Here is a 14,774-nt window from a genome sequence, read left to right as displayed (position 1 = left end):
GTGACTGTGTATGGCAACATGGCTCTGTTCTTTGGTGCTGCTGCTTCTGCTCTTGGAGCTGACTATGAGCATTGCTGTGCCTTATATGAAGATTGGCCTTTGGTCTGGAAACTATCTTGAGTAGATGCCAGTGCTGATGCTAACTTGGCCTCCTGTATATCTCACTCCCCAGTCAGATGGCAGCATTGGAGACGGTACCAGCTATGTACTCCCTGTAGCACCCCAATACAGCTGCCTAGTTGTGGCTGTTGTCCCATCCCTTACCTGGTAGACACAGAAATGCTGAGAGGTACAAATGCCAGGAGGGGCTGGTGGACCCTCACTCCCCCTAGGTACTAGTTTTCCTCTGTACAGTAAGGAGTCATATTTGTGATAGGCAGAAAAGTGAGGCAGAAAATATTAATGGAAGTAAGTCCATGGGAAACAGACAGGACAGAAAGAAGCCTTTAACACTAATTTAATGAAGGACTTTAAATGGAATCTCACATATGTTTGTCTCCACAGAAGAACCCCCTGGGATGCATACTGGGGGATAAGGTTAGAATCCCTGTTCTTTCCTCCATGCTCTTTCTCTCTTTCTTCTGGGGACAGGTGCTCAAATTTTTAAAATTATGGCCACTTAGGAAAAACAAGATATCTCATGGTCTATCTCCTACCTTATCTCCTCACACCACAGGGATAAAAATATTTGATTATAACAGTAAAGTGTCATTGTACAAGGTAATGTTAGAGGCTCACGTATACTTTTTTTAGCAATGGACATATGGAAGGTTCGTAGCTAAACTGTAGTGCATGCTTAGTCTAAAAATTCTATAGATTTGAAAATCTTTATCCTGAAATACTGTTGAACCATACATACATCATTTTGTGTTTAACCAAACAACGTGTCAAAAACTAAATTAGTATTCAATAAAGGTAACCTAAGTGATTTTTGTCATTAAAAAATCAGTAATTTCTGAACCTTGATCAATTCAAGACTTCACTGATGATACAAAAACGCTTTTGGGGCTTCCCTGGTGGCGCAGTGGTTGGGAGTCCGCCTGCCGATGCGGGGGACACAGGTTCATGCCCCGGTCTGGGAGGATCCCGCATGCCGTGGAGCGGCTGGGCCCATGAGCCATGGCCGCTGAGCCTGCGCGTCCGGAGCCTGTGCTCTGCAATGGGAGAGGCCACAACAGTGAGAGGCCCGCGTACCACAAAAAAAAAAAAAAAATGCTTTCAGAAAATTGCATAAATTCCAACTCTGCACGTGTGCAAATAGAGGAGGTGCTTTGTATTTGAGTCTAGTATGGTGTGGCAGCCAAATATCTCAGGACAGAGTTCAAGTCCTTGATAAACTCCAGTAACAGGCTAAATTTAGTTTATGAATACAAAATTATGACATCCTTGAAAAATTATAGTCCATGGAACAGCCTAACAATGACTCATAAAAATGAGAGAAGGCTTTGTATGGGTCAGTTTGCAGCTCATCAGGAGCATCTCAGAGCCCAACAGTGGGACGCAGGCCCTTTGAAAATGGTGGCCTAGGGCCACAGTCTTCCAAGAGGCTCCAAATTTTGTCTTGAGTGGTGCACCATGATAGGGTGCATCCAGGCTGACTGGAAGCGGACTGGGGAAGAGAACCTGTGGGAAACATGTTCAACTTGTCTTCCCTGCTCAGGTTCTATCCATGTATCTTTGCTTTTAGAACTCCTCAGCCATCTATTCTAGGCTGAAGAAGGCGGATCTTACAGATGTGGACTATGAAGATGCTATGTAAAGTTATAGAAGATTCTGCTCTTGGGAAACCATGCATGACCCTATACCTCCGAACTAATATGTCCTTCAGAGACCCTGTGAGAATCAGCGTTCCAGTACACCTCATCCAGGTGCTTACCTCCACGAGATTATTCCTGCATCTACTGTGAAGTGAAGTTGGCTCAAGCTTTGAAGAGATCACCCAGGAGAACCAACATGAACTCAGGAGTGGGAAGAACTTTGTTACTAGAACCGGATTCCTATTGGTTCTTTCAGGTACAGGTCAAACTCTGCTCTGAGTTCTTTTTACAAGAGGAAACAGGACAGGAATAAAAGAACTTGAGGTCATGGGGTAGAGGGAAAATGAAGCTTAGAAAGCATGAACCCAAAGTTAGTTATTTTGTGGGACTGCTCCATACAGAAAGCTGTGTCCATAATTTTTTGTCCAAGTGCTTTCTCTGCTTAGACAGTGCAGAGTTCCAGCCCTGCCCCTTATGTTAATCATCCTGTTTCTACATAAAATATGTGACTCAGTGAATTTGGGGGTCACTGTTACCAAACTAAAATTAAAGCAAAGTTACATAAAATACCATTGCACTTATACTAAATTTTAATGACATATTTTGTATGTCAGGCCAATCTAGGTGCCAATCTAGACGTCCCCATATTTATAAGGAGATACAATCTCAGTAGGTTTCACTACATCCAAAGTCTGTATTTGTTGCAACTTCTAAAAGCTTTAGGAATATGTTTTCTTCCTTAATTCACAAACTTTTTGAAAACGTGATAATATGGTTTGAAGTCTGTATTTTAATTTTAAAGCAATCATAAGCTAACACATAAATTAAAACATTTTAAAAGTATATAATGTAAAATTTAGTCTTCCCTATAAGTTACCACAAGTGGTACCCATTGTTAAAAGCTTAGCATTGTTAAAATCTTAGCTCTGCAGATATTTTTCTATTTTTCTGTAGAAACACTTCTACGTACATGTGAATATATAGGTATTTAGAAGTATACCTATTTAATAAAATATCATGAAATATTTTAAAGTCTGTATGTAGATTATTGTACTATTTTAAAAGCTGTGTAGTATCCTGTTATATGATAAATCATAATATATTTTTTCTTTTTTTTTCTTTTGCTAAAATATAAGTAACATAAAATTTACCATTTTAACCGTTTTTCTTTATTTTCCAGTTATCAAATTCTTTTTATTCATTTTTTTCCTCATTTGTGTTTCTTCTATTTTTCTCTTTTTTTAATTGAGGTAATGGTTTATAACATTATATAAATTTTATGTGTGTATTATAATTTGACTTCCATTTACACTACAGTGTGCTTAACACCAAAAGTTTAGTTTCAGTCGACTACCATATAGTTGGCTCCCTTTACCCACTTTGCTCTCCCCCACCTTCTTTTCCTCTGGTAACTGCTAATCTGTTCTTTGTATCTATGTGTTTGTTTTTGTCTTGCTTTTGTGAGTAATGTAAGATAGGAGTCCAGTTTCATTATTTTAATATGAATATCCAGTTTTCCCAACATCATTTATTGAAGAAAGTATCCCTTCTCCACTGAATATTCTTGGCTCTCTTGTCAATTATTAATTGACCATATATGCCTAAGTTTATTTATGGGCTCTCAATTCTGTTTCATTTGTCTATGTGTCTGTTTTTATACTAATACCATACTGTTTTTATTATGATAGCTTTGCAATATAGTTTGAAATCAGGAAGTGTGATGTCTCCAGCTTTGTTCTTCTTTCTCAATATTGCTTTGCTTATTTGGGGACTCTTGTAGCACCAAACAAATTTTAGAATTCTTTGTTATATTTCTGTGAAAAAATGTCATTGGGATATTGATAAGGATTGCATTAAATGTATAGATGGCTTTGGGTAGTATGGACACTTTAACAATATTAATTATTTCAATCCATGAACAAGGGATATCTTTCCATTTATTTGTGTCTTCTTCTATGTCTTAATCAAGGTCTTATAGTTTTAAATATACAGAACTTTCACCCCCTTGGTTAAATTTATTCCTAAGTATTTTATTGTTTTTGATGCTATAATACATGAGATTGTTTTCTTTATTTCTTTTCAGATAATTTGTTGTTAATGTGTAGAAATGCAACTGATTTTTTGTGTGTTTATTTTTATCTTGAAATTTAACTTTATTTTATTACTTCCAGAAGATTTTTGGTGGAGTCTTTAGGGTTTTCTATATATAAATCATGTCATTCACATACAAAATTTTATTTCTTCCTTTCTGATTTGGATACCTTTTATTTCTTTTTCTTGTGCAATTGCTTTGGCTAGGGCTTCCAGTATTATGTTGAATAGGATTGGTGAGAATGACCACTCTTGCTTGTTTCTGATGTTAGAAGAAAAGTTTTCAGCTTTTCACCTTTGAGTATGATATTAGCTGTGGATTTGTCATATATGGCCTTTATTATATGGAGATACATTCCTTATATATTCAATTTTTAAAGTTTTTTTTATCATGAAAAGTTTTGTCAAATGTCTTTTCTGCATCTATTGAGATGATCTTATAGTTTTAATTTTTAGTCTATTAAATTGATATATTACAGTTGTTGATTTGCATATGTTGAGCCATCTTTGTATCCCAGGAATGAATTTCACTTGATCATGATATTTGATCCTTTTAATGTGTGGTTGAATTCAATTTGCTAGTATTTTGTGGATTTTTTTTTTTTTTGCATCTATATTCATCAGGGATATTGGCCTGTAGGTTTTTTTTTCTTTTCTTTTCTTGTAGTGCCCTTGTTTTGCTTTGGTATCTGGGTAATTATGGCCTCATAAAATGTTTTTGTACATGTTTACTTCTCTTCCATTTTTTGAACAGCTTGAGAAGAATTGGCTTTAATTCTTCTTTAAATGCTTTCTAGAATTAACCTGTGAAACTATACAGTCATGGGCTTTTCTTTTTGGGGAAGTTGTTGATTACTGATTCAATGTCCTATTTATTACAGATCTCTTCAAATTTTCTGTTCCTTCATGATTCAGTCTTCATAGGTTGAATGTTTCTAGGAATTTATTCATTTTTTCTGTGTTGTCCAATTTGTCAGAATATAATTGTTTATAGTAGTTTCCTCTGATCCCTTGTATTTCTGTGGTATTAATTGTAATGTCTCCTTTTTTCACTTACAATTTTATTTATTTGAGTTCTCTTTTTCTTGATTAATCTAACTACAGATTTGTCAATTTTGTTTATCTTTTCAAAGAACCAGCTCTAGCTTTCTTATTCTCTTCTATTGTTTTCCTATTCTTTATTTCATTTATTTTTGCTTAATCTTTATTATTTCCTTACTTCTGCTAACTTTGAACTTAGTTTTTTCTTGTTTTTCCAGTTCCTTGAGGTACACTGCTAGGTTGTTCATATGAGGTCTTTCTTTTATGTTTTTTTAAATGTAGGCTTTGATAGCCATAAACTTTCCTCATTAGACACTTTTTGCTGCATTCCCAAGTAATGGTGTGCTATGTTTTTATTTTATTTTGTCTAAAGATATTTTTTGACTTCTCTTTTGCTTTCTCCTTTGATCCATTTGTTGTTCAGAAGTGTGTTGTTTAATCTCCATTTATTTGTAAAATTTCCAGCTTTCCTCCTGTTATTGATTTCTAGTTTCATACTATTGTGGTAGGAAAAAAAATACTTGATATAATTTATTTCTCCTTAAGTTTGTTGAGACTTGTTTTGAGGCCTAACATATTATCTAGCCTAGGAAAAGTTCTATGTGTACTTGATAACTGTGTGTATTCTGTTGCTGTTGGGTGGAATGTTCTATATATGTGTGTTAGGTTTATTAGGTCTGTAGTGTTGTTCCAATTCGCTGTTTCCCTATTGATTCTCTGGATGATCTATCCACTGTAGAAATGGGATAGTTAAGCCCCCCACTATTATTGTTTTGGTGCTTTTTTCTCCTTTAGTTCTGTTAGCATTTACTTTACATATTTTGGCATTCCAATGTTGGGTACGTAGATATTTACAATTGTTATATCTTCTTGATAAATTGACCCCTTTTAGATTATATAATGACCTTCTTTGTCTCATGTTATAGCTTTTGACTTAAAGTCTGTTTTGTTTGATATAAATATAGCTTCTCTCTTTAGGTTTCATTTACTCAGAATATTTTTTTCATTCGTTCATTTTGATCCTATGTGTGTCCTTATAGGTGACATGCTTCTATTGTGAGCATATATAGTTGAGCCTTGTTTTATTATCCACTCAGCCTTTTGATTGAGGAATTGAATTAATTTACATTTAAATAATTCTTGATATGTAAGAACTTACTAATGCCATCCTATTCATTATTTTCTGCCTTTTTGTAGCTTCCTATTCTTTTCTTCCTCTCATTGTTTTCCTTTCTGAATTGATGATTTTTCATAGTGGTATGCTTAGATTTTCTTTTTGTCTTCTGTGTATCTACTGTAGGTTTTTGCTTTGTTGTTGCTATGAGGCTTACATAAAATATCTTATAGATATTACAGTCTATTTTATGCTGATAACAAGTTAACTGCATACAAAACTTCTACCCTTTTACTCCTTCCACATTATGTTTATGATGTCACAATTTACCACTTTTTGTATTGTGTAGCTATTAACAAATTATTATCATTATATTTATTTTTATACTTTTGTCCCTTTAACTTTATACTAGAGTTAAGTTATTAACACATCACCATATTGTAGTATTACAGTATTCTGAATTTAACTATATATTTACCCTTACCAATGTGTTCTATGTCTTCATATGCTTTTATATTCTTTATTAGCATCCTTTCACGTCAACTTAAAGAACTTCTTTCATCATTTCTTATAAGGCAGGTCTAGTGGGTAATGAGCTCCTTCAGCTTTTGTTTGTTGAAGTCTTTATCTCACCTTTGTATCTGAAGGACAACTTTTCCCAGTAGTTTTCTTAGTTGTTGTTGTTGTTTTTTCTTTTCAGTATTTTGAATATATCATCCCACTTTCTTCTAGCCTGCAAGGTTTGATAATATTATGGGTGTTCCTATGTATGAGATTTTTTTTTTTTTTTTGCTATTTAAATATTCTTTCTTTGCCTTTGCTTTTAGACAATTTTATTATCATGTGTTTTGGAAAAGATTGTTTGGGGTTGAAGTTTTGGGTGACCTATTAGCTTTATGAACTGGATGTCCAAATCTCTCCCCAGATTTGGGATGTTCTCAGCCATTATTACTTTAAATGAGCTTTTTGCCCCATTCTCCCTTTCTTCTTTGGGGATTCCAATAATGAATAGATTATTTCTCTTAATGGTAGTTCATAGTTCACATAGCATTTCTTCACTCTTTTTCATTCTTTACTTCTTTATTCTCCTCTAATTAGATAATTTCAAAGGATGTGTCTTCTATACTTCACAGATTCTTCTGCTTGATCTAGTCGATTATTGATGCTCTCTGTTGTATTTATTTCATTTATTGTATTTTTCAACTCCAGGATTTTTGTTTGGTTCTTTTTAAAGATTTCTGTCTCTATGTTATATTTTGCATTTTGCTCATGTATTATTTTCCTGAATTCATTGAATTGTCTTTCTGTGTTGTCTTATAGTTCACTGAACTTCCTTAGAATAGTTATTTTGAATTTTTTACTGCATAAATCACAGATCCATATTTCTTTGGAGCTGGTTATTGAAAAAAATGATTGTATTCCTTTTGTAGTATTATATTTCCTTTATTTTTATATCTCTTGGGGTCTTGCATTGCTGTCTTCACATTTGAGGAAGCAGTCTCCTTCTCCAGTCTTTACTGGCTGACTTTGGGAGAAAAATACTTTCTGTCAGCCAGTTAGGAATTCTAAGGCTTTCTTAGAACTTTTCTATGGGTGCACCTGATCCACATTTCGTGTCTCTTGTAAGAGAATTCTTAAGCTTGTATGACTTCTCTTGATCTGCCAGGCCGGGTGCTGCCAGACTCCTTTTTGCTTTCTCTAGGGTGGTCCTGAATGCTTAAGTTGTGTCATTTCTCCCAAGTCCACAGAGCTGGTTCAGCTTTCTGTGTGTGCTCACTAGCCATCTTCAAAGGATGATTCTTGCAGCTATTGGGAACATACATAAAGAACCATTCCTACAGCAGGGGAATGTGTGAGTGAGGCCTGTGGAGTGCTATTGGTGCCTGTGGGCCAGTTGGAGGGATCTGCAGGTGAGGCATCCCCTGTGATTCACAGGCAGACATCCTGATGGATTCTGTGATGCAGTTAGTAGCACTCATGTCCCTCTGGTCCTCTCTGAGAGCCCTATCTGCCACTTTCCCAGTTGCTACCCACCACTCGGTCACACAGCACACCTCAATATTCCCCTTCAATCTATCCAATATCTGAGTTTTTTGCTCTGAGAGTGTGTCAGAAATTCTCTGCTGGACTCCTGGATTTCCACAAGACTCTCTTGTTCTTTGGTGATTGTCTAAACTGGTGGTCTTGGAGGAAAGACAGAAGAAATTTCTTATTCTGCTATGATGATAATGTCACTGTGGTCCAATTTCTTTCCTTATGAACTTTTACTTTCTAGTTCTTTTTGCTACAATCTGTGAGTTCATTTGTCCAGAAGGTTCAAAAGCAGAATTTAAGACTGATAGTTTAGATTTGCTCTCAATAGTTTTAATACTTTATTCCATGGTCTTCCTGCTTCTATTGTTGCCTTTGAGAAAATTTCCCTCAGTTTAATTGTTGTTTCTTTGTAGTTAATCTGTCTTTTCTCACTGGTTGCTTTTAAGTCTCTCTATCTTTGGTCTTATGTAGTTTCACTCTGCTGTGTCTAAATATGAATTTATTTTGCTTGAGATAAGTGTTTCTTAAACCTGAGGATTCATGGCTTTCTTCAAATTTAGAAAATACTTAATTATTATCTCTGTTATTATATTGCCTCATCATTGTTTTAATTCTATCCTTCAGAAATTCATATTAGAAGTTTTCTGGACCCTCTGACTTTGTTCTCATGACTCTTAATTAGTCTTCCAATTTTTCATTTCTTTATTAGCCCTGTTGCATTCTGGGCAATTTCTTAATCTCTATCTTTCAGTTTACTAATTGTTTCTTCAGCTATATCAGTTTAACCAATTTCTTTCTTATTTCAATGACTACATTTTTTTTTCTTTTCCGGTACGTGGACCTCTAACTGTTGTGGCCTCTCCCATTGCGGAGCACAGGCTCTGGACATGCAGGCTCAGCGGCCATGGCTCACAGGCTCAGCTGCTCCACGGCATGTGGGATTTTCCCAGACCGGGACACGAATCTGTGTCCCCTGCACCAGCAGGTGGACTCTCAACCACTGCGTCACCAGGGAAGCCCCCCCTTTTTTTTTCTTCTCAGAGATATTAGTAGCAAAATTTTTAAAGCACGGTTTCTGAAGAGTTGTCTGGTTTTACATTTTGGTCTCACCATTTACTAGTCCTGCAGTTTGGGTCAACTTAATTAACCTTTGTGTGTTTTTCATGCTTAAAATTGGGATAGCAATTGTATCTAATATATGACGTTGTTTTGCTAATTATGTAAAATCATTTGTTTAAAATGCTTAAAAGTATACTTGGCACACATTAAGTTTTCAAAAATATTATTATTATAACTTTTCAAATTTGTCTTTTTATTATTTATAGTATTTTACTGTTATGTGCTTAATACAATTGATTCTTGAACAACATGGGTTTAAACTGCATGGGTCTACTTATATATCTTTTTTTTTTCAATACATGTACTACTACATGATTCATAATTGGTTGAATCTGCAGATGCAGAACTACAGATATGGAGGACCAGCTGTAAAGTTATATATGGATTTTCGATTGCATGGAGAGTTGGAACCCTTAACACCTGTGTTATTCAAGAGTCAACTGTACTTTATTATTTTAACAACCTTAAAATAGTTTAAATACATTTAATATACTATAATTCTTAGATAGTTCTTCTGAAGTTTTAGGTATTTAAAGCCTGTATTTATTGTATATTTTGAATCTTGTTCTTCATAAGTTGATGAGTTTTGTGATTTTAGATTAAGAAGCTTTTTGTGCAGTGTAGGAATTCCATGTGACCTGGGTTTCTGACTGTGTCCCTCAAAAGCCATTTTGTATTTACTTCTTCTAAGCCCTGGGTGGTCACTGGCCCAGGACCAATTTTTATAATAATTCTTTATTTGGGATTTCCCAGGGCACACACAGGAGCATGGCACAGTCCTGGGCTTTGTTGTTTCAGAGGAAACTTTCTATTTTCCCCAAGCTTGTACAAACACAAGCTTACTTGACATCTATCTGTGCTTGTGGGTAATTTTTTTTTCCTCACCAAACCACTCATTTATTAAAAAGAAAGTCTTGTGATGTTTTAGTTTCAAGTTTCTGCCTTTCGTAGGTCCAAAATTTTGTCTATTGATTCCACATAGACTTTAAGTGCAAAGCTCATACAAATTAGTGTAGTATTTTATCTCCCACTCCTCCTAGGGGAACAGTAATGTAATTTACATGTTTAACATTCTGCTTTCACTTCCTTTTTTATCTGTAATAGGGGAATTTCCCTTCTTACCTATTTGGCTATGCATTTTAAAAATTATGTAAAATTTATGCATCCCTGAATGAATGTATGAATGCTTTTTCTGACTGGGAATTATACCTTTGTGAACTGGGAAAGAGTTGCTAGGAGAGCATGTTAGAAGAGTGAGCAAAAACCTCTGAAGGGAAATTGAGATTGAAAGCCAGGGTATAATTTTGTGGTACTTGTTTATTTTCTGTCACCAACAATTGATGTTCAACTGCCAGGAAGATATGCACAGGAAGCTGCTCTGGGTGATGCTATTAAGGGTTGGTATAGTCAATGACCCATGGTCCACAGTTCTTTTTGGTAATTGTCCTTCCTCCATAGAAAGTCATATCCCGTCCACATTTCTGGAAACCCCACAAACATACAATTAAAACAGAAAATAGAAAGCTTCAGATTGAATTTTGTCTGATTCGTGGGGGCCCCTCTGCACCTGCCGTCCCCAGGGAGTCTAGGTCACTTACAGGGCCGTATTTTCACACCTAGAGGGAGGATGGTTCCTTGTTGCCGATGCTGCTCAGATATCTGCCAGGAGACTCACTAAGTCTTCCTGTGCCTCTGTCTCCCCTCCTCTCCAAGACTAGGTTTACCTCTACTCCCCACCCCAGGAATAGCAATGCCTTCTTTAGAAGGGGTTTATAGAAACTTCTACTAATACTGAAGAAACTGGTACTCCTCATGAAGAAGAAAAAATTGAGTTTGGTAAAATTCCAGTCTCTAAAAACAATCACTATCTGAAACTTAAACTTCCTCCTGCCCTTCTCTAATTAAGCAAATATGGGGATACTTCTTTTAGAAACTGTGTCTCTGGAGCATCTCCATCTTTATATCTGCCAGGGAGGTGATAGAGAACAGCTTCCAGGCATTCTTTTTTTTTTTTTTTTTTGCAGTACGCAGGCCTCTCACTGTCGTGGCCTCTCCCATTGTGGAGCACAGGCTCCGGACACGCAGGCTCAGCGGTCATGGCTCACAGGCCCAACTGCTCTGCGGCACGTGGGATCTTCCCCGACCGGGACACGAACCCATGTCCCCTGCATCAGCAGGCGGACTCTCAACCACTGTGCCACCAGGGAAGCCCCAGGCATTCTTACTCAGTCTGAATTCCATGTCATGCTGTTTGGCCTATGCAGGGCCCCAGTAGACTTCTAGAAATTAATTGATTGCATTGTAGAGAATCTGCTGGGCAGAAGGGTCTGGTTCTGCCTAAATAATGTCTAGGTGTTGTCTGTTAAGACAAAATCAATATTTCCACTAGCCAATTCTGCTCCAGAAGGTCTCCAACAAACATTATCACCTCCAAAAGTATATATTTATTACCCTGGACATAAAATTCCTAGGTCAAGCCCCACTCAAGAGAGACATATGTTGTTCAAGATAATTACAGTAACTATTAAAATTACTGCTATAACTACTACCACACAATGATGATGACCATGACAATGACTACTTCTATGGCCATGTATGCAGCATATTTATATACATTATGACACTTATTCTGCCATAGTGACCTTGGAGCCCCAAGTTCAACCAGATATATTCAGAGATCTCTGAAGTTTACCAGCCTCATTTTTTTACCCTAACTGTCCTAGTAGTCAACTTCCTCAAATGGGAGATGTTATTTATTTTCTTCTGAATTGTATTTCATGAAGATTCTCTTCTTCTCTGTTTCAATCCTGGAATCCCCCATCTTGGCACTATGCTCTGTGTCCCATTCAAGACATTGAACAGAATTTGCAGAGACTGCTTTTGCTCTGCGTCCAAGATAGCATCCTTCTGCCTGCTGCTACCTGTGGAATCTCTAAGTCAAGAGTCTACATGGCTGTGCCAAGAGGCTTTTATATCTATGTGTAACTCTGCTTCCCTGTGGTACCTGTGACTCCATCTGACTGGTAGCTAAATATCTTTGTAGAGGGATAGTTTTATCTCTCACTTTGGTTAAACATATATACACACAATTTCACTTTTGTCATTACAGTCTTAAACGTTAAGTTACCTTTCCCTCCACTGAACCATTTAGCTTCCTAATCTCTGAATGTGATCCCTAGTTTGCTTCTCACTTTAGGTATGCTTCCAGTCTATGTCTATCCATATGTAAATGCCTACCATCTGTCAAATACAGAGCAGCACCCAGATGGAGCATGTCAATCATTTCAGAGGACTTGTTGTCACAACTGTGACCCATCAACCTCACTATGACAACACTTGTCTCTAACGACCCGTTATTTCTCTTTTCTACCTGCAACACTCACTTTCACACAAACTATGAATTCCGCCCCACACCATTTGGTAATACCTTAGGAAATATTAACTTCCAACCTAACAGGATACATTTCCATAGAAGACATATTGGAATCAATGAAAGGTTGTGAATATTTTGAAAAATCTCCTCAGATGTTTATGAAAAACTTATACCTACCATGAACTCCTCCACCAACTTTTGGTTGCTTCTCTCTCTACTCTCTTCCCTAATTTGCTTCCATCCATCAGAATCCTATGACTTCCTGGCTGGCCAGGATGAGGAGGAATTTACAGGCCACCTAGGAACCTTTCCAGTAGGCAAGGACTTGAAGATCAGCTCTGGCCCCTCTTCTAAACATAAATAAGCCATTTATGCAGAAAGTTAAAGTAGCATTGCTTGATATACTTTAAGGTTAGAAAGGTCAAAAAACCCAGGCCATTTTTTAAATGAATCTTTTAAAAATATATAAATAGCATATGTTTATTGTAGGAATACTAGAGAACACTAATAAGCAAAATGAGGAAAATAAAAATCACCTTTAATTACATTATTCAGATATAATTACAGTAAAGACTTGATGTTTATTGTCTCAGACATTTTTTTACTGGAGAGCAAGAGAGTGGTGTGCAGCAGATAAACTGCATTTAGTAGCCACTTTCCCCTTAGCAATATATCATGAGCATCTTTTATTGCTATTAAATATTCTTCTACAGAAGCATTTTAATGGCAGCTTGGTAATCCATACAAAATTTATTTTCAAACTGCCTTTGTTAGGTGTTTTTAGCCTTTTCTTTTTACATGATTATAAAGCTTCATCACATCATATACATACATCAGCATTTCCCAAAGTAAAACTAAGTTTATAGTGAATGATACTGTTAAGTATTCACCTGAACAGATAACATTGAGTCTATGATTATTATTTCACTATCAGTCTCCAGGTTACAAACACCTGTGATTTTGTGATTTAAAGTTTCATGCAGCAAAAGGTCCAAAAAGGCAACTTGCATCTGCCTGGACAGGCTGATCTGAGCAGATTGTTCTGTATAACATTTCTGAGGACTACATACTATCAGAATGAGAGTGACAATAGGCTTTGACATGATGCATGCTTTGCAGGGTGTAGCCGTATTAAGACCAGCTCATGATATAAAAAGCAGTATGGATTAGGAATAGGGAAGGGGATAATGCAATGAGATAGAGCAAGTGCTTTGAATCTTAGTAAAAATCGCATTCTACGAAGTTAAAAATTGACTAAGGAAAAATTTCACCTAAGAAACCTGAGTCATTGCAACAATGGCTCTGTTATCTTAAGAAACATTGAGAGACGCTACATCATAGCAAGACATCAAAGTGTTTAAGAGTCAGACTATGGAACTGGACTGCCTAGGTTTGCCCAGTTGTTACTACTAGAAATTGACCATATTGGTCTTGATCAACTTACTTGCCTTTTCTGGTGCCTGTTTCCTCAATTGCGTAAAAGGGATAGTGCTGACTTCACAAGCTTACTGAGGGTATTAATGACTTTGTGGGCATAAAGCACTTTGAACTTATTCAACTTATTAACAGCCATATATAAGTGTTAGCTATCACCAGTGTCAAGATGTGGAATTTCTCTGGCATTGAGAGGATCGTCTTTAACTCTCTAGCACCTATGGAAAAGAAGATAGTGGTGAGACATTGAAGAGCTCTTCTACTTCCTTTTCTTGCTAATTGTGCAAGACTTACTTTAAAACGTAGTTTTCATTTCCTGAACATGGGACTCAACAGGTGGCTGAGGGAACATCTTCTCAAATAGCTAAACTAAGCCTTCACGCTCTTATGGTCATTACTAATCATCTTCAGTGAGTTAATATGAGTTAGAACTGAGGTGGAAGCAAGATGAGATCTCCAACTCTTGAAAGGTCTAAGGATTTATCAGAGCCCAGGGACCAGTAGAAATGCTCTGCTTCCTGCTTAGATTTCATAGTCAAATACAAAACAGTTGCCCCAGGAAAATCACATTGCCATACATCCTAATTCTTAATGTTTAAGGCAGGCCACTTTACCATTTGTTGATCATGAATTGAATGAATGAATGAATCTGATTCTCTTAGATCTCAGAGAGTAATACGTTCTCATAAATAAAATTTTCTTAATTTCAATGCTTAATAGTCCTCCATGAAAAGTATTTAGATAGTTATCTACAAGATTTTGGCTTAAAAGATAAATTGAGACCCTTTGCTAATGTCCTTTTGCTTAATCA

The 14,774-nt window shown here is 36.3% G+C and overlaps 1 pseudogene; it reads left to right on the top strand.

The window, feature by feature from the left end:
* Positions 1–18: 18 nt before the first annotated feature.
* The window catches only part of LOC137209182 (Fc receptor-like protein 2), a 28,638-nt pseudogene continuing 13,882 nt past the window's right edge, over positions 19–14,774 (top strand).

Source organism: Pseudorca crassidens, chromosome 2, assembly GCF_039906515.1.
Source record: "Pseudorca crassidens isolate mPseCra1 chromosome 2, mPseCra1.hap1, whole genome shotgun sequence".
Lineage (NCBI taxonomy): Eukaryota > Metazoa > Chordata > Mammalia > Artiodactyla > Delphinidae > Pseudorca > Pseudorca crassidens.
The sequence above is the reverse complement of the archived record's forward strand: the minus strand, read 5'-3'. Positions and strand labels throughout refer to the sequence as shown.